Consider the following 21,852-nt stretch of genomic DNA (forward strand, 5'->3'; position numbering starts at 1 on the left):
GCTTTCCTCCAATCAGATCTCTCAACAATACGACAGAACCGTACGCCGTTGCCAAACTGCCGCAACAATTAGTCAATTCACTCCGAATTCCATGTCCGACTTTCTTTCTTGATGTGTTAGGATCTTGAAACCTGGATCCGGTTCTTTTACTTCGTATTTAATTACACTACAAAATCAGACTGAAAACAACACTCACTCAAACAAACACACACAAACACACACACACGCTGACAAACGGGGCTGACGAACTAAACACGTTTCATGTTGTTTTTGTTGTGGTCTTCAGTCCTGAGACTGGTTTGATGCAGCTCTCCATGCTACTCTATCCTGTGCAAGCTTCTTCATCTCCCAGTACCTACTGCAGCCTACATCCTTCTGAACCTGCTTAGTGTATTCATCTCTTGGTCTCCCTCTGCGATTTTTACCCTCCACGCTGTCCTCCAATGCTAAACTTGTGATCCCCTGATGCCTCAGAACATGCCCAACCAACCGGTCCCTTTTTCTTGTCAAGTTGTGCCACAAACTCCTCCTCTCCCCTATTCTATTCAATACCTCCTCGTTAGTTACGTGATCTACCCATCTAATCTTCAGCATTCTTCTGTAGCACCACATTTCGAAAGCTTCTATTCTCTTCTTGTCCAAACTATTTATCGACCATGTTACACTTCCATACATGGCTACACTCCATACAAATACTTTCAGAAACGACTTCCTCATACTTAAATCGATACTCGATGTTAACAAATTCCTCTTCTTCAGTAACGCTTTGCTTGCCATTGCCAGTCTACATTTTATATCCTCTCTACTTCGAACATCATCAGTTATTTTGCTCCCCAAATAGCAAAATTCCTTTACTACTTTAAGTGGCTCATTTCCTAATCTAATTCCCTCAGCATCACCCGACTTAATTCGATTACATTCCATTATGCTCGTTTTGCTTTTGTTGATGTTCATCTTATATCCTCCTTTCAAGACACTGTGCATTCCGTTCAACTGCTCTTACAAGTCCTTTGATGTCTCTGACAGAATTACAATGTCATCGGCCAACCTCAAAGTTTTTATTTCTTCTCCATGGATTTTAATACCTACTCCGAATTTTTCTTTTGTTTCCTTTACTGCTTACTCAATATACAGATTGAACAGCATTGGGGAGAGGGTACAACCCTGTCTCACTCCCTTCCCCACCACTGCTTCCCTCGACTCTTATAACTGCCATTTGATTTCTGTACAAATTGTAAATAGCCTTTCGCTCCCTGCATTTTATCCATGCCACCTTCAGATTTGAAAGAGAGTATTCCAGTCAACATTGTCAAAAGCTTTCTCTAAGTTTACAAGTGCTAGAAACGTAGGTTTGCCTTTCCTTAATCTTTCTTCTAAGATAAGGCGTAAGGTCAGTATTGCCTCACGTTTCCAACATTTCTACGGAATCCAAACTGATCACGTTTCATAGACAGCAGTAAGTAACCAAACGCTACTGAACTCTTCCGCACAAGACGCTATTCAGAGTCACATGCACAGTTAAAATCACAGTGATTGGCTTATATTAGATACGCTTTGCAAGACATTAAATAGAACCTAATTTTTGAAGGCTGCAGTTAATCCTTGTGGCTGGGTAGCCAGGGTCATAAATACAACGAAATTTTACAACGGGATTGCGTAGAACAGTGATTAGCGCATTAATACGCCTTGAGGAAGGTCGTAGCACCGAAGACTTTGATTACTATTTTTACTCAGTTAATCTGTGTAATTGTATTTTTTTAAACTTCCAATACTTTGTCACATCATTTTCATCATCGTATTGTTTTTATTCTCTCTTGTTTTTCTTACAATCATTCCTTTCTCGTTTGGAATCTGCTTGTGTCGCCTGTAATCTGCAAGCAGCTACCAGCCAAGGCTGCTCATCGGTTGGTAATGTGGCAGTCCGTGTAGCCAATGTGTGGATAGTTCCAGGTAACCAATGACAGCGAGGAAATACAGTTTGTTTTTAACGCTGAAACTGAAATTTTTCTGTCTTGAGTTTGCTCGTAGAGGCTGGCCTTAAACTACATGACCAAAGCGATCGTGATTTTGGTTCCGTCGCAGAATGTTGATCGCCGTTTTCTCAGATACACCGCACCAGTTGGTGGTTCCGTTAGGGCATGACTTTAAATCTAGTGCTACAAAACGCGTCAGCTGCTGCCGATCAGCCAGTAGGCACTTAAAATCACCTGTCAGGCAGAGCGTCTCCCCTTTCCATCATAACTCGTGGCGGACGCTTCCAGCAGTGCTCCTCGTTACACATGAATGACGTTTGTGAAGTGACCGCCGCGTTTGTGAAGTGACTGCCGTATTTGTGAATCGCCTCAGCGGATGTGGCAGCACTGTAGCGACAAGTGACGGACATCAACTAACAAGTAAATTTAATCGAACTATAGAAAACTGCCCAACACAACTGTGCAAAGCTTCGTCATACTTTCGCTGTCGTTTCCATTCAAAGCCTTCTAGATACAAGCCCAGCGGCCATATTGGCACGTGACGTCACAAACTGTTGGCTATCTTATCTTTAGTCGGCAGTCCTGTTGACGTGTATGTTGTGTTCAAAGTGTGTGCCACGTGAAACATATAGATTTCATACAGTTCTTCGAAATATGGGATACTAGTGTTTTGTTCCCTTTTGCCAGGGAAATTATAAATCCCAAAGAGGCATGAAAGTGCACATGTTTCGATTTCCCAAATGTGTGAAGCTGAGAAATCGCTAGATTGCAGCTATTCCCAGAAAGGAATTTGTGTCTACACATCATTCAAGGGTAAGTAAATGACAAAAAATGTATAGCGTGTTTTTTGTTTCCATTGCACCACATTTGCCAATTTTTTTTAAATAGCAGTTACGTATCATATACCAGTATAATTTGTTTCTTAATCCTGGACCATTGCTGCGAGGTTAATACGAAGCTGGTTGTGAAATGTCTCACATAATTTGCAACTATTGTCACACAGAATAGTTATGTTAATTAGTGTGGCTCGAAAATGTTTAGTATTCCTTATCATTCCTACCAGATTATTGAGTTTCCAGTACTTTTATTTGGAAGAGCTGTAGAATGATTTTGTTCAGTTTTACATGTACAGCTATTCGGAAATAATTTCAATTTGAGTAAACCAACTTAGGAAATTGTTTTAATTAATTCAGTGTTCGACAAATTAAGCAGTATATAAAGCAGAATTTCGAGGTAAGTGCATTGTGATTAAATTAACATCACTCTGTGACACGAATTTCAGTCAAGGATATAGGAGAAACAATCTTTTCATGTTTAAGGTTCTAAAGTTCTGGAGAAACAGGGAAATAAAATATTTTTTCGGGTTTTTTGATTTATTAAACATGATGTCAGGAGGTGCTCCATTTCGTCGAATGATCTGAGTTTCGTGGGAGGTCAGCAAATTTTGAAGTGGAGAGTCAAATTTACGATAACAACCGGAGAAACAAATTCTTAAATTCTGTAGGAGTTCCAGCTGCTTTATTTAAAACCGAAAACGGCTGCTTGTTGTTGCATATTGCTGATTTTTTACTGCAAGAAAACGTAGATTCTGAGGTAAAAGAATTTAAAATTGTTTGTATTTAAGCCTAGAAACGCGTATCTAAGGTAAATCGACAAAATAATTTTCCATCTTGAAATAACATAAGGCAGTTTTGTTCAGTTACTTTACGCAATGATCTAAATTTCCATAGTTTCATTACAAGGCCATGTAGAAGAGGAAAGCTCGGAAATCCCTATGCGGTCTCAGCTCTAAAACTCGTAAAGTTCGTATAGCTGCAGAGTGCTTAACTGGAGCGTTCCGATGCAGACCTGGCCATCAGTATGTGACGTCACAAATGTGCGCGCAGGCCTGTAGTCTAGGTGGTGTTCCATTTCGCGACCGATCGTCCCTTGCTTTCCGGATAGCTACGGTAGATATAGTGCACATGCAGTGAGAGAGCCGGCACGCGGAGGTAGCGAACACTGGCCGCGACTGTACGGCGGCGGCGCACCTGTTGCGAGGGCACGCGAGGCTACCGGGCCTCTTGTGTCCGGCCGTTGGCAGCGGGCGTGGGCTCCCCCTTCCGGTTGATTTGTCCCGTAATGAGCGACCGCCCCAGGCACCTGCCGCGGACGCGAGCCGTGGGGGCGGAAGCGGCGCTTTTTACACGGCCCGCGCGCGCCTCTGACGGCTAACGGAATTTCCCTTCCTGCGCCGCGGGCGGCCGCAGAAGTCGATAGCGCCCGTCCGTACAGGTGGACCCCAGCCAATTTCTGTTCTACTGTCGGGGGCTCCCCTACCACTTGACTCGGCAGCAGATACTCAGCAGCTTGTGTCTTCTTCCTCTGATCGTCATCCTGCTTTTCTCACTGAAAGTGTCCACTAGCTATTCTCAGGCTCTCTTAACACAGGACTGTACATAAAGACGTCTAGGGTTTCAGAAGATTACTCAGTGAAAACTATGACACTTACAGTAAATAGACCCGTATCAGTGGACAGTTGCTCAATATGGGAGCCATTTGTGACATGGCAAACGTCAGTATTTGCGTGCTATTAATCGAAGTCGCTGTCCGCCTCCGGTAGCTGAGTGGCCGCCAGCGCGGTAGCTCAGCGTGTTCGGTCAAAGGGTAAGCTGCCCTCCGTAATAAAAAAAAACTGAGTTAATTGACCCACGATGTACTTAAACAAGTGTCATGGAACGTCCGCCCCGAACAAAAACAACGAACATTAACGAACAAAATGAGATCAAATAAAAAAATAAAATAATCAAAAATAAATGAACAGGAGACCCGAGTCCCATTCTAGGCCTCAGTAAATAATAAAAAAGTGGTCAGCGCGACAGACTGTTAATCCTAAAGGCCCGGGTTCGATTCCCGGCTGGGTCGGAGATTTTCTCCGCTCAGGGACTCCGTGGTGTTGTGTTGTCCTACTCATCATCATTTCATCCCCATCGACGCGCAAGTCGTCGAAGTGGCGTCAAATCGAAAGACTTGCACCAGGCGAGCGGTCTACCCGACGGGAGGCCCTCGTCACACGATATTTATCGAAGTCGCTGACACGAAGTATCAGGGAGTGTGCGACGGCAGCCCGCTTTGGAAATCTGTTCATTGAGTTGCCTATTTGTGGGCGCGAACTAATTCGATGCGACAGTATGGAGCGGATGATTTGTCTACAAGTCAGGTTCAGACACGATTGCCCCTAGTGCGTCTATGCCACGGTGAGTATCATGAATTGAATGTTGGAGAATGCTCTTTGCATTGATACGGATTATTTTCCGTTATAGATACGACAATTATGAAATCCTGGAGGTACTTACAAATGACCCTTAACTATTTTGACAACATTAGTGACGAAAGATAAGTTACAGAACAGATGAAAATTATTTCTCCATCTTACGTTTCACTGTTCCAAGATTAAATATGAACGGTTCTACATCTACATCTACATACATACTTCGCAATCTACCATACGGTGCGTGGCGGAGGGTACCTCGTACCACAACTAGCATCTTCTCTCCCTGTTCCACTCCCAAATAGAACGAGGGAGAAATGACTGCCTATATGCCTCTGTACGAGCCCTAATCTCTCTTATCTTATCTTTGTGGTCATTCCGCGAAATATAAGTTGGCGGCAGTAAAACTGTACTGCAGTCAGCCTCAAATGCTGGTTCTCTAAATTTCCCCAGTAGCGATTCACGAAAAGAACGCCTCCTTTCCTCTAGGGACTCCCACCCGAGTTCCTGAAGCATTTCCGTAGCACTCGCGTGATGATAAAACCTACCAGTAACAAATCTAGCAGCCCGCCTTTGAATTGCTTCTATGTCCTCCCTCAATCCGACCTGATAGGGATCCCAAACGCTCGAGCAGTACTCAAGAATAGGTCGTATTAGTGTTTTATATGCGGTCTCCTTTACAGATGAGCCCCATCTTCCCAAAATTCTACCAATGAACCGAAGACGACTATCCGCCTTCCCCACAACTGCCATTACATGCTTGTCCCACTTCATATCGCTCTGCAATATTAAACCTAAATATTTAATCGACCTGACTGTGTCAAGCGCTACACTACTAATGGAGTATTCAAGCATTACAGGATTCTTTTTCCTGTTCATCTTCATTCATTTGCATTTATCTATATTTAGAGTTAGGTTGTCTTCTATAGTTAGTTTGTCTTCTACAGCTTTTTTTTCCCGTCAGTATTCTGACTGGACTGAACCGACTCATGCAGCCACCTAATGTCCTCTTATTATTTGCTGAATGCGTTTCGGTCTCTGTCTTCCCACAGTTTTAGGCTCTACAGTTCCGTCTAATACCGTTAAACATATTCTCTGGTGCACTAATACATCTTGTAATCAGTTTTTTCGCATTTTCGATTCCTCGCCCCTTCTGAAGATACCTTCCTTATTTCTTATTAATCCAATTAATCTCCAGCATTGAACCATCTCAAACGCTTCGATTCTCTTCTTTTCCAATCTTCCTACAGTTCACAATTCATTTTCGCATAATGTTTCCTGAAATTAAATCCTATATTTAATACTAGTAGAATTCTTTTAGTGACGGATGTCTTTTTGCGTGTGCTAGCCTGCTCCTTATAATCTTCTTGCTTCATCTGTCATGTGTTATTTTGCTTCCGAACTAGGAGAAAACTTTCTACTACCTCGTTCTTGAATTGGATAAGTTAAACTCTAATCTCGTTTCTGCTGTTCCTCAAAACCTAGATCTCTGTTTTACTCTTAATCTACAGAATGACTTCATGATGATGTTGCAAACTTCCAGGGATAATGCAGAAGGGTAAATATATCAGGCTGAGAGAAGGGACCCTGGTCCGGAAATAACCGAGTCGAAAGTTAGTTCGGACATCTTTGACAGCGGTTCTCTCCTACTGCAATCTCTTTGCTTTCCATTTTCTGGAAAGAGACAGTACGAACCAAAAAATGAAAAAAAAACTGTCTAATAAACATGGGCTCTCAGATAAATACCTTAAGAGCTATGAAAATTTGTTCAGTATTGGAGATGCATTTCATACAAGCAAATATGAATAAATGCTCATAGCTCTTAACGTACGCGCTTTAGACACCCATGTTTCATGTTTACAGAACTTGTTGTGTTCTGATCCATGCTACTTCCTCCGAAAATATGGAAAGCAAAGAGCTTACAATAGAAAAGGTGGACTGATAGAGGTATCGCAACGATTTTCCATTTTAACTTTCGATTCAGTCGTTTCCGGATCAGGGTACCTTGCCCCGAATTGATCTATTACCTCACTTTCACTGAGGTTAGGTATGTTGTCAGCGACTCTTGTCATTACTATGGTTACTGATTGATAGCTTTACTCTCTTCATTCCTTGGGCACACTGTGTGCCGTTTGAGAACTCAAGGCATTTTCTAGATAGGTATAGTTTCATTTTCAGTGCTACCGATTAACAAAATGAAACTCCGCTGCTTCGGCATTAAAACTACGTGCTGCAACAGTTTTATTTTTCGACCAAGGGTAACAGGGTTGCCGAGTAATTTTACCTGTTTCTCTGTTACTGGAACCGAGCGAAATGTATTCGGGACGGCGGTAGTTCAAATTCCTGTCCAGAATTAGGTTTCTTGTGAGCTCTCTAAAGCGCTTAACGTAAATTTATGGTTGGATCGTTTCAAATGACTCCGCCAGTTACCTAGGACATCTCTGGCCAGTGCGAGCCTATGCGCTGTCTCCAATGACCTTGTGAACGACGAGACATTAACCCCTAATCATCCTGTTATCTTCTTTATTGCGAAAACTCTGGCTCAGTCAAAACTATGTAGGTCTAGTGCATACACGTATGTGTATAATAAAGTGCAAAAACAATTATTTCGCCGGCTTTCAATACAGCATAGCCCCCGGTCTCCACTTTTATATTGTGATGTGTACTGAATATATAAGTACGTGCAATGTCCGATCAAAAGTATCTGGACATCCTCGTCTAATCCGGAACTCACCACTGATTTCCATTTCAAGATTATGCTCTTCTTCCATGATTTCTCTTTGTCTTTCTATTAATAAAATTTTTGCATTGTATTCCTCTCGTATTAAACGCATTTTTAAGGAATGACGCTCGTTTGCGTTTTTCAACAACTCTCGGTTCTTCACTACAACCGCATATTCGCTCCATCTTTTGCTGGGCGCATCTTCTGATAGGCTCCCACCATAGAAGGCAGGCCAAGGTCTTTGACTATGGGATAAAGGTCCACCTTCAGCAGTTTCATTGCTACCTTCAGAGCAGTTATCATTATCGAAGTTGCTTGAAAGTTTCACGTTATCTCGAGATGTGTCATCGTCGTTAGCCCCAACTGTCCCCTCGAAAACTTGAGGCATCATATCAACAACTATTTGGCTTATATCGTCAATCTTTGTCTCACCTACTCCACCGCCAGTTTGAAATTGTTCTCGATTGCATTTAGCTTTCATTTTCTTTGCTTTCGCTTTCATGTCCTTCAAATAACTTTATGCTTCTCTTGTGATCTTCGTGTAAGAGCTTCGGCGTCGTACTCAATGTGAATTTTTTCCCAAGCTTCTTTTTTCCGTTTTAGCATGTAGACATCGTGCTTTTTAGATTCAATATTAGTTATGTACTTTTTCATTATCTCAGCAAACCGCACTTTTTCATTATCTAGTATGTTTCTTGAACGTTTATTGGATATATTCATGTTGCTGTTAGATAGTATCTCAAACTGGCGCTTAAATTAATACTGTATCTACCTTCTGTGGCTTCCACCCTTGAGGAAGGATGGGCTGCCGCTCCCCAACAGAAAGCAGATTTCTGCTAGTGTACGCTATTTGCAAGAAATACAGTCAAACAAGTACAAAGCCAAATAACGACCTAATAGTTAAAGTAATCACTTTTTTGCAGTAAAACAACACCGAAATGAGGCTGGGTGAAAGGAAACAGTAGAAACTTAGTTTTACTTCTTTACAGTCTCACTCTTATAACGTCTTTTCTTACAGCCTACTTTCATAGTTTTTCCGTAATAACCGGTTACGTTCAGATACGCATCACCATCGGATCAATAGTAGCTGCAGAGCTGTAAGAGTCATCGGTCTGAGCTGATGTACGCAGCAACAACACATCTCTGTAGCTAGGGCAGTGTGTGTATTTTCTGGAACTAACCACTTGCTCAGCAGCCACTTCGAATATTTCTGTAACCGAACGAAAGCCATTATCATTGTGGGAAACGTGTGGTAATGGACTGCAATGGGAGATAATGTTTGTGGCAGATTTTTCCACTTGACCATACGTCAGCATGAAATAAATTAAATGCGTGGACACTTGAGTGACGATGAATATTTCAGTCAAACCTGGAGGCGTGCTTAGATAGCTTGACGGTTAAGGCGAGTACTAGAGACAAGCAGTTATGATTACACCAAAGTGAAAAATGCTCCTATCGTAGCACAAAAAGGCGAACATGTCCTCGGCGGAGTTATAGATGTAAAAGAAGGGAACTAGCTTTTCGATTTATCAGGCAGCTAGAAAGACATTTAAATCAAAACATATTGACATATTCAAGTTTTCTTCTTTGTTAGTATCAGCACGCATGTCACGTAAAATAGTGCATCTTGTCATGTTGTCCTGTAGGAAAGCATGAAGCATGCCGTCATGTCAGCCAACATGTAATTTATCATGTCGTGCAATATGAAACAACATGTCACTAAAATTTAGGATGCGTGCATCCCCACTCTCGGATATGTCCTATTATAGATCCACCCCCACTATAGGATGCTTTCTCTTGTAGACGCATCCCACTCTCTAGAGCATATAACTTTGTGTCTATCTATTCTTGCACCCCTCACCATACATGTTCAAATAGCTCAAATGGCTCCAAACACTATGGGACTTAACAGCTAAGGTTATCAGTCACCTAGACTTAGAACTACTTAAACCCAACTAACCTAAGGACCTCACACACATCCATGCCCGAGGCAGCATTCGAACCTGCGACCGTAGCAGCCGCGTGAAGCGCCTAGAAGCTCTCGCCCGCAGCGGCCGGCACACCATACATGTAACGGGGATGAATTTAAGTCAGCTCACTGCGCTGTGGAAGTTAGGTTAACTCGTAAAAATACGCGAATATCTGAAGTTGTTTTGATTTAAACGTCTTTGAACCTGCCAGACAAGTCGGAAAGATAGTTTCCTTCTTTTATACCCCGAACTCCGGGCAGGACATATTAGTCTTTTCTGTGCTACATTAGAAGCATTTCTCATTCTGGTTCCCAACTTTTACGCCACCTTAATTTTTACATTAGACCACCATAGCTCGGCAAACTATGTCGACATTTCAAGTCTCGCGCGAAGACTACTCCAGTATAGGTTTTTTTTATTATCTTTCGAACCATGTTGCTTATGTCGTCGTGACGGATGAAACTTTCACAAAACAGCAGGACGACCATTAATTACATGTATTTATCCACCTCCTTACAAATTTTTAAAGTATTCGCACAAGTCTGAAACATAGAAGTGGCGCGCGTAAAAAAATTAAAAAAAAAGTGTTTCTTGCAAGTACAATCCGAATGAAGCTAGATTTTTGAAAGATAATTTTCAATTTTATCACAAAATTGTATTTTTTATTTGTTCGATTCACTTTAAAGAGAAAAATCAGACTTTTGCAATGCCAGGTACTTTCTGTTCTCCTATATGTCGTAAAGACACGGACCTTAAATAAAAAAGGGGAAAAGAAGCTGGAGGCCTTTGAGTTGTGGCTTTATAGGTGGATCCTGAGAATACCATGAACCCAGAGAGTGACAAACGTAGAAGTTTTGAGAAGAACGAACACTACACGTAAATTAATCAAGATAGTGAAATGCCGAAAGTTGCAATATCTAGGACATATCATACGTAATACAAATAGATATAATTTGCTACAGAAAATACTTCAAGGGAAAATAGTCAGCAAAAGAAGTCCTGGAAGGAGACGAATAAATTGGTTTGACAACCTTAGCTGCTGGTTCGATATGTCTTCAACACAGCTATTTCGTGTCGCTGCCAACAAGACACGGATAGCCATCATGATCGCCAACATCCGAACCGGATAGGCATCGAAAGAAGAAGATGATTCACTTTAAACCGCTGCCGCTCATTTATTTCAACTAAGAACAAATTTAACGTTCTATCCTTATCTCGACTTTAAGGCATCGTATCTCGATAGCCGATAAAAATTGTTGAATAAAAAAATTTCCTATTAATTTTATCCATTTACCTACCTTCGTGCAAAGTTTGTACCGACTAGTATAATCTTGAAGTACAGAAGTGACGCGGTTCGAAAACCTATCAGAAAGACGTGTTTTTTTTGCACGTAAAATCCAAACCAAATCAGATTTTTCAGACGGTTAAAGTTTATCTTAGACGTAGGTCCGATAGACCGGCGCACCAAATTTTAACCGTCAGTCTCACTCCAGTCCGCATTTATTTAAGGGTGATCGTTTTCGCACGTAAAGTCCTAACGAGAGTGTTTTTACCCGTAAGGTCCGAAGCATGCACGTACAACTGGTGCCATAGTTAATTTGAGTCCAATTAATATCTTTTGGAAAAGGAATTAATCGAGTCGCCAGCTTCGATTCGTTGTTGAAACCTTGATTAAGTACTGTGACATAGCTACATTAAGACACATGTTCGAGCCGGCCAAGCGGTTCTAGGCGCTTCAGTCTGGAACCGCGCGACCGCTACGGTCGCAGGTTCGAATCCTGCCTCGGGCATGGCTGTGTGTGATGTTCTTAGGTTATTTAGGTTTAAGTAGTTCTACGTTTAGGGGACTGATGACCTCAGATGTTAACTCCCATAGTGCTCAGAGCCATTTGAACCATTTTGAACACATGTCCGAGTGGCTATATAAATGGCCACTGGGCCGGACTAAGTCAAAAACGTAACCCCATGCTCGTAGCTTAAATAGGAACCAAGCCCCAAGAACCACCCCCCCCCCCCACCACCACCACCACCACCATCACCAAAAACAACAACGACAAGAAAACCGCGATTCTGATCGCGGCTTTTTGGTCTGCTCCCGTGCTGTAACGATAGCACTTTGATCAAGTACTATGTTGACGAAAATGTTTCACTGCGCCAAACATTGAAATTATGTTTCGAGAACTGTGTAGTGCTGCAGGGTATAGTTCTTGACTCTTCCTTATCCGCGAGCAGGAGTACTAACGGATCTAGCTCAGCAACGCAAGGCGGTCTAAATCGAGTGCAGACCGGGAGCACACGGCTGAGTGCCCGGGGCCGATTGAGCTTATCGTGATAAGGTTGGTAAATAGCCCGATCCCGGCTTAAGGACCCATCGGTTCTCAGAGCGCGGCGGACGTAAATTATGCATGAAGACAAACTAGCAGGTGGGAAGAAAAATCGCCGGGGCCCGGGCGCGTCGATTATCGGCGTGCGTCCACCGCCACCGTATTATTCATGCGCCAGATTACGATCCGAAAATTGGACTGCCGGCCGAAAGCATTTTAATTACCCGCTAAGGTATTCATACGGCGGCGTTTACTGGCAGGCAGCGCTCCATCACGGTGGGCGCGCCGGGGGTAGCCGGAAGCCGGGTGCAGCCCGCTCCTCTCCACCAGCCGTGGGCGCAGGACCGAGTCCCCGAGACCAACTCGTAGATCTGCGGAGTCCGTCACACGTACCTTATGGTCTCCGGAAGCTCTAGGGTTGTTTGAATACTGTGTTGTACGGAGATACCACACAAGAAGAGTTTGTGACGACTGGTACCAGAAGTACCGTGGACGTCTGTCCACAGCAGGAACATCGCTGCGAACGAGAATCACGCTCCCATGGAGCGGCAGCGCCAGCAGGAAGAGAGAGAAGCGAACTTAAGGAACCGTGCACGAGGAGACGTTGTCAGTTGCGGGTTGTAATTCAGTCCGATTCTTGCTAGGGAGTTCCTGCAGAATATTCGTCGTGTCTTCAAGTCTGTCGAGTGAGACAGAATCACATACCGATATATAAACTGTGGTTAGTCTTCAGTACAAAGAGTACAGTGAATAGAATTCTCGTGTATGGGCAGAGACCGCCTGCCTAGAGACTTAACTGAGTACTGTTAGTCTGGAACTGATCTTCGAATAGTATACCAAGACAGAAGACTAGTTTTCTTCCCACTTTACTTCAGAGAAAATTATTTAGCTTGTGTTTTTGGAACTGTTGTCCACGCACGACGGATAGGCTAAATCCGCGTTGTACAACTGCTGTAACCAGTGTTACCTACAGGGTGACATTATTGCACTGTATGAAAAAAAAGTTAATTGGTTGTATGTATGTATGTATGTATGTATTGAACTGGGGACCGAGAAACGACGGAAAGGCTTCGTCTCCGCGGTAGCCCTCAGTGGTACACAACCCCACAGCAGGCTACAGCAGTCCACTCACGCCGGCCGGAGTGGCCGAGCGGTTCTAGGCGCTACAGTCTGGAGCCGCGCGACCGCTACCGTCGCAGGTTCGAATCCTGCCTCGGGCATGGATGTATGTGATCTCCTTAGGTTAGTTAGGTTTAAGCAGTTCTAAGTTCTAGGGGACTGATGACCTCAGAAGTTAAGTCCCGTAGTGCTCAGAGCCATTTGAACCATTTTTGACATAGTGTAACTGAGGCGGAATAAGGGGAACCAGCCCGCATTCTTCAACACAGATGGAAAACCGCCTGAAAAACATCTACAGGCTGGCTGGCACACCGGACCTCGACATCAATCCGCCCTGCGGATTCGTACCGGGCACCGGCACGCCTTCCCGCTCGGAAGGAGTGAGTTAGACTGCACGGCTGGCCGGACGGGCAAAAATTAGTTACAAACTACGGCGTGTACACTCTTTATTCAACATGTAATCGTCACTACAGATATTCAGATTATGGTTGTGACATGTTCGATGTGCCTGCCATCATTGGCGATGATGTGGCGCAGACGAATTGCAAAATTCTACATGACCCGCTGAAGTGTCGGAACCTCGATGCTGTCGACGATCTCCTGAATGGCTGTTCTCACCTCAGCAAGGGCTTTAGGGTTATTGCTGCTCACCTTGTCTTTAATATAGCCCCAAGAAAAAGAGTCGCATGTGGTCAGATCCGGAGAATATGGCGGCTAATGGAGGCCCATGCGAGTGACCTCTGGGTACCGTAGAGCCAGAATGCTGTTCCCAAAGTACTCCTCAAGGACATCAAGCACTCTCCATTTCGATGGGGTCGAGTTCCGTCGTGCATGAAACACAATTTGTCAAAATCTGTGTCACTTTGGATAATGGTGACAAAATCATCTTCCAAAAACTTCGCGTACCGTTCGGTAGTCACCTTGCCATCAAGGAATATCGCACCGATTATTCCGTGACTGAACACTGCACTCTAAGCAGTCACCCGCTGAGGGTGAAGAGACTTCTCGATGGTGAACTGCGGATTCTCATTCCCCCAAACGCGCCAGTTTTGCTTATTGACGAACCCATCCAAATAAAAGAGAGCTTCGTCGCTAAACCAAACCATACAACGCATACTAATTCCCATGACGCCCCGCGGACACCGTGCAATTTGAACGCCCTAACGCAAACCGTTCAGAAGTTGATTTTATTTCATATAGTTCAATAATTGTATGTTGAGTAATGTATTTCACTATTCACTATTCTGGGCTCCCTTCACCGTGTGTGTATGTGTGCCGTCCTGGAACACACGCATCCGTCCTATCAGGACGCTTTCTTAGTCTTTTTCAGCTGTAGAGAGATTTTCAATAAATTGACGCCCCCAGTCCATAACAAATGCAATGTCAACAAACTAAACGGACATTGTACTTCAAATCTAGAAGAAAATGCGCCACGCATTACAACTTCGTCCCTGGTCGGGAGTTCAAATGAGATCAGTAGCTTTAGCGGCCCATGTGCTTGCTGCCAGTTGCGCTATGCGAGCGCCATTTGTGGACCGATTCAAAGCTGGAACTTCCTACGTCTCTTCCATACAAATCACTGGAAAGCTTATGGAGGACGATATTTTTTAATGTACCATTTATTAAGGATTCTTGCCATTCCATTCAGGTATTGAGCATGGGAAGAACATCTGAACAACTGCTTAGTTGCTTGATCTCTACGGGATGGATTTCCAGGGAGCAGATAAATCAAAAGTATTAATTAGCCGGAATGGGGCCAGAACCTGGAAATGATATTGTGGAACCATCGACAGTTAAAACTTGAATCAGAGCACGGATAGATGTCTCGTAGGGTTTTGGGTTCGACCTCCGCTCCGGCATACTAGTTTTGTTTGCCATAAATATCCGTCACGATGTTATTAGAAGTTGCAGTAATTTCACAACCATAACGTAATTTTAAATACGGTATGGCAAAAAATTAAGACACGCTTCTGTAATAATCATATATGCGTGCGTAATCTCTCCAGAACGCTAAGGCTGCAGTTTGGTGCTACATTTCCAGGATAACGTTCGATGAATCTCACTTTTATTTTTATTTTACTTTTTTTCGCTGCCGTGAGAGTGACTGTAATTTCTTTTAGGACATTACGATGAAAAGTCAACAGAGAAATGAGGTTGCAAGAAAATGAACCCTCTAATCATCGGACTAGGGATGCCTCGCGAACTCAGATGGGAATATTTTTAGATAACACCACGTTCTTTTCGCTGGATATTATTAAGAAAATTTAGAGAACTGGCATTTGAAGCTGACTGCGGAACGAATCTGCTGCTGCAAACACATATTTCGGCTAAGGACCACGCAGATAAGAGAAACTATGGAATATAGATAGTTACTATATTTGCGACTGGAACAGGAAAAGAAAGGACTAGAAGCGTTTTAGAATACCCTCCACCATGCACCATTTGGTGGCTTGGGGAGCAGTTACGGCAACGACTGCGATGCAAGCTCTTCGATAAATGTATCAGACTCGCGATTTTAGTTTTTGAGCCTTTTCCTCGGCTACAAACCTCATTTTACTTGTCTGTCGATGACTTTGTTCCGAGGAGTTCCTTCATTTCATATGAAGTCTTTGTTCCCAAATCTTAGTCGTTTCTCTTAGTCGTTTCAGAGGAAATGTTGGTGCATGCGGTATGGAACATTTTTTTAACGAATAGTTAAAAGGACATCACGTCTTCAGTGTAAATCTTCGAAGACGATGAAACCGATGTACTTCGATACAGGTATTATCGTTTAACGTAAATTTTTTCCACTGAATTTTGAAATGCATGCGGCACTCTTACAACGCTTCGTATCTGGTGCGTATCATTAACAGCGAACAAGTGTGGAAATATTGTGTTTATCGCAACGACGAATGTAGGTGTCATCACTATGAGATCGTTACGAAATCGCTCTTTGAATTTAAGCGGGAGGCACTATTAGAAAATGTGCTAGTCTTATGTGGGAAACATGAGCAAACGGATAAGCAAGTGAACTTTTATAACAAAAAAGGTGTTCTAGCGAAATGGTAGCGGGATTATTTTTCGACGATTTAGCTTCACACTCTATGATATGAAGTGGGCACCGGAGGAGGGGCCATTCACCATCATGGGTGGCTCCTGTCCTTCAGGGCTGACGGACGGCGGCCGTTGATGAACGATTGATTGATTGATGGCGCTCTCTGAAAACACCTGTCGAGACACGCCCAGCTGTTTGTCAGGACTCTTGCGCAGGTGAACCATCTATCAGTGGAAACAACGACTAATTACAGAAGACCCGAAATTATTCTTGGTCAGGTGTTTACAACTTAGTGGACTTTTTCCCAAATTTCATTGTTCACTGTCCCGTTTCTCGTATAATGAAGAAAACGAAGACAAGAATTAAATTTAATGTGAAAGTTTTTCTTTGACAAAAAACGTGCGGTCAAGATGAATAACATGCCATCGCACTGTATTCGGTGTTATTGAAATATCAGTGGACCTGAGGCCCTGAGGCATCTTTAAAACAGTATCGCTAACAACTCCATGAGAGTCACCCCATAGTAAGCTGTCAACTTTCCTTATATTATAGAGCATTCGTTCGCTACAGGCTGGTATGTGTATCCTTGATAAGTGTTTATAGAAATTTACACAAAATAATATGACAGAAATAGTGTGTGGTACTGACCGAGAACCATTTCATATGTACCTTTTTTAAGTACATGGAAATTTTAACTATAGCTTATGAACTTTGTTGTAAATAACACAACGTAGTTCATAAGGAGCAATGGTGTCATTAATTACAATACCAGAACAAAAATAACATTTATATGATTGCGGATAGGTGGCGCTTTCCAGCTGCTGTATGTTTCTCTCTGTATTTTCGTCTTCCACGCTCGCTCTACAGACCTCTATTTACCGACAACTGCCGTATTACCTCATCAATAAAGAACATCTTACCGCAAGCTGTGGGAACCTGGCGTGTTCGGGGAATATAACTTCTCCTTGGATAGCACTCCACGCACCGGGATATTAAAGACAATGGCGTTACAACAAAGGGGACTCGACAAAGGGTAAATTAAATATTTAATCCGCAGCCATCGTCAGCTGCTGGCAGGCGTAAAAGAGAAAGGTTACCAGCGATCGGGCTGCCCGTTTATTAATAGGAGAGGAACAGAGTAATTTTCGACATTCGACAGCCACCGCAGATTTTTCATAATGCCGGCGATGAAAGGGAGCGCGCCAGGTGAGGTACCATTTGTTTCCGCGCGCTCTTTGTCCCGGTAATCCCTGGGGAACTGCTGGGAACGGTGCGACCCCACTAGGTCACGATCCCTCCACGTCAGCCTGTGTTCCTTCCGCCAGTCCAGACTGATGTAAATGAATGCCGAGGCAGCGTCTTATATAAGTTCCCGCCCGGAAACACGCATCCAGCATTGCTGAGTGCTCTCAGACAAGGGAGCAATTCATCTGTCAAAACTTGGCTGTTGCCACCTGTGTCTGTGTGTGGTCGTACGAGTGGACCTTTTGATGGACAACAATTATCACGTTGTGCTGTCGGCTGCTGTGCATTAAGCTGCACAGTTCTCGACTAGCGTCTTCAGTGACAGTTGTTTAACATTGTTACCAAAAATCTCAAAAATTTATTGACAGCTGTACCTCAAATTTTGACACTACACTCCAATAAATTGCCGGGCGGATCGAAGCTACATTTTAAAAATATACAGGGTGAGTCACCTAACATTACCGCTGGATATATTTCGTAAACCACATCAAATACTGACGATTCGATTCCACAGACCGAACGTGAGGAGAGGGGCTAGTATAATTGGTTAATACAAACCATACAAAAATGCACGGAAGTATGTTTTTTAACACAAACCTACGTTTTTTTAAATGGAACCCCATCAGTTTTGTTAGCACATCTGAACATATAAACAAATACGTAATCAGTGCCGTTTGTTGCATTGTAAAATGTTAATTACATCCGGAGATATTGTAACCTAAAGTTGACGCTTGAGTACCACTCCTCCGCTGTTCGATCGTGTGTATCGGAGAGCACCGAATTACGTAGGGATCCAAAGGGAACGGTGATGGACCTTAGGTACAGAAGAGACTGGAACAGCACATTACGTTCACATGCTAACACCTTTTTATTGGTCTTTTTCACTGACGCACATGTACATCACCATGAGGGGTGAGGTACACGTACACACGTGGTTTCCGTTTTCAATTACGGAGTGGAATAGAATGTGTCCCGACATGTCAGGCAAATAGATGTTCAATGTTGTGGCCATCATTTGCAGCACACAATTGCAATCTCTGGCGTAATGAATTTCGTACACGGCGCAGTACATCTGGTGTAATGTCGCCGCAGGCTGCCACAATACGTTGTTTCATATCCTCTGGGGTTGTAGGCACATCACGGTACACATTCTCCTTTAACGTACCCCACAGGAAAAGTCCAGAGCTGTAAGATCAGGAGAACGGGCTGGCCAATTTATGCGTCCTCCACGTCCTACGAAACGCCCGTCGAACATCCTGTCAAGGGTCAGCCTAGTGTTAATTGCGGAATGTGCAGGGTCACCATTATGCTGATACCACATACGTCGACGCGTTTCCAGTGGGACATTTTCGAGCAACGTTGGCAGATCATTCAACACGCAACTGAACGTCGGAGGTTTCAAGCGTCAAATTAGTTTACAATATCTCCGGATGTAATTAACATTTTACAATGCAACAAACGGCACTGATTACGTATTTGTTTATATGTTCAGATGTGCTAACAAAACTAACGTGGTTCCATTTAAAAAAACGTAGGTTTGTGTTAAAAAACATACTTCCGTGCATTTTTTTATGGTTTGTATTAGCCAGTTACACTAGCCCCTCTCCTCACGTTCGGTCTGTGGAATCGACTCGTCAGTATTTGATGTGGTTTACGAAATATATCCAGCGGTAATGTTAGGTGACTCACCCTGTATATCGTATACAGGGCGTTTCCGTAAGAGCGTGCAAAAACTTAACAGGACGTACGGAATGCTGCACCAAACAATTTGAGGTAGGGAACCTAAGGTCGGAGAAATCAGGTTAAGGAGATAATAGGAATAAAATCATATTACTGTGTACTTTTTTATTTATATTAGTCCACTGCAAATACCATCACTGATACAACGAAAGTATTATTTGTACTGTATCTTACAAAATGTGCTGTAACTGATGGCCATCAACCTCAATGCAAGTATGACATCGCCGAACAAGAGTCTGACGCACCCTGACAAACATCCCTCGAGTGTTTCGAGTCAAATCACAGGCAGCCACAATTCTAGCAACTAATTCCATCTCCGTATTCACTGGCGTCTCGTACACAAATGACTTTAGATATCCCCATAGGAAATAATCAAGGTGATTCAGGTCAGGTGACCTCGCCGGCCATGGAATAGGATCTCCCTTTCCAATCCAGCGACCAGGATACAGTGTACGGGTACTGTTCCATCGTATTATACTGTACGTCTCTAAATAACATTAGGTAATGAATGGGTTTGTCGTTGATTCGTAGCACGTTCTGTCATGGGACAATGTAAATACGATACACAGAGACACCTTATGGACAAGTAAAGTAAAAAATGCCGGCCGCGGTGGCCGAGCGGTTCTGGGCGCTTCAGTCCAGAACCGCGTGACTGCTACGGTCGCAGGTTCGAATCCTGCCTCGGGCATGGATGTGTGTAATGCCCTTAGGTTACTCAGGTTTAAGTAGTTCTAAGTTCTAGGGGACTGATGACCTCAGATGTTAAGTCTCATAGTACTCAGAGTCATCTGAACCATTTTTTGAAAGTAAACAAAACCTGCATCATGACTTCCTGGTAATCAGGCTCTTCCTCCTTGTTTCCTTGCAGGAAATAAAGACTGTACATGAACGGCACAGTATGTTTAAACTTGTACGCATGTTAGTTGTAAATACTCTAGAAAACAGTAATGCTAGGCAAAGCGGTACACAAGTTTACTTCCATACCTCCTTAAGCTGACTTCTCTGACCCCAGTTTCCATATCTCAAACTGTTCAGTGGAGCATTCTCTATGTCCTGTTACATTTTTGCCTCTTTTACGAAAACACCCTATATAAATACTTACATACATTACAAATTCTCGAAAATTTCTTGACGGGTATACATTTTACTTCAGATTTTTACACGACATGTTAATAAACGTTCGAACGGTTACAGGCCTTCAAGGTCCTTATCCAAATGAGAAAGCTCCCCGTCTCTAGTGACCTTGTCGCGCATCGACCTTGAATTTTAACTTACCTTTCGTTCTAACTACGAGCGTTCACCTTGTGGAATGAAGTTTTCGAGGGAAATGAGAATATTTTTAACATCTTAATAATGCTGAACCTATGGAAATTAGATTTCCTATTTGTTGAGCGTGTCACTTACCGATAGTCGTTAATAATTACATCGAAAGAAAAAGACTATTATAAAATTTTATACTATGCGTATAAAAAATAGTGTCGGAAAGCTTACGGATTTATTCTTGACATCAAAACGTGTAATGTTGTTCTTTAATTTGCTATGACAGCGGTGCTGATAGACAATAAAAGCGGTTTAAAAGCTGTGAGCTATGTGGGGAAGTTAACCTTGCATTACTGCGCAACTGTTTCACCAGGTATCCAGTCTAGCTTACCAAATTCCCAACCAGACTAACATTAATTATAATCTTTTAATAGTCATACGACAACCGGTGATATATATATATATAAGAGAATTTAAATAAAAAGAAATAAATCAGTTTATATTTGGAAATTTATTTTAACATTGATCATGGAAATTTCAGCATATTAAACGTGAGTCATAACTAAGCTGGTGCCTTATTTAGGACTGTGAAAATGTGAGTTTGTAATCTTACGGAACACATCCAATATGGAGACAAGATTGGGAGACTGAATACAACACTGCATTCATAAAATAACACACAAAGAACGTTGAAACATTTGAAAAATGAAATTAACCACAACCAACCGATTCAATTTTCACCCAAAGAAGTTACGTTCGTAGCGCAATCCTGTGCGTCATGAAATTACCACACACTGGTATACTAAATTCATACTAACTCTCTGTGAAATCTTCCCGAAAAGAGTAGCTGAGGGCTACTTTGATGCTTACACCACATGCTTCACGTGGTCAACTTGGTTTACACAAAGAGTGTAACTCCACAATAATTTTGATAATTAAAATAAATTAGATCGAAAAGCAATTTACAAGAGAAAAACCTCGAATTGGTTACTATCGTCTTACTATTAACCTGATGGGTCAAACAATTGTATAAGCACGTGGTACTGGTCTCACAAAGTACACCCCACGTGGGTTGAACATAAAGAAAAGTTGCTATATTGAAAAATATTGTCAAGACGAGACGTTATAATCTCACGCACATTCGCATTGAAGATTGATGATGCTAGTTAGAGTTACTGATCAACACGTGGTTCCACTTTACTCACAAAGTAGTGA

General features: G+C 42.7%; 1 protein-coding gene across 1 annotated transcript in view; it reads left to right on the top strand.

Annotated features, from left to right (window-relative positions):
• Positions 1 to 21,852, top strand: part of LOC126194888 (zinc finger and SCAN domain-containing protein 22-like) — an 820,246-nt gene that overhangs the window by 662,201 nt on the left and 136,193 nt on the right. The window lies entirely within an intron of this gene.

Source organism: Schistocerca nitens, chromosome 7, assembly GCF_023898315.1.
Source record: "Schistocerca nitens isolate TAMUIC-IGC-003100 chromosome 7, iqSchNite1.1, whole genome shotgun sequence".
In the NCBI taxonomy this organism is placed as follows: domain Eukaryota; kingdom Metazoa; phylum Arthropoda; class Insecta; order Orthoptera; family Acrididae; genus Schistocerca; species Schistocerca nitens.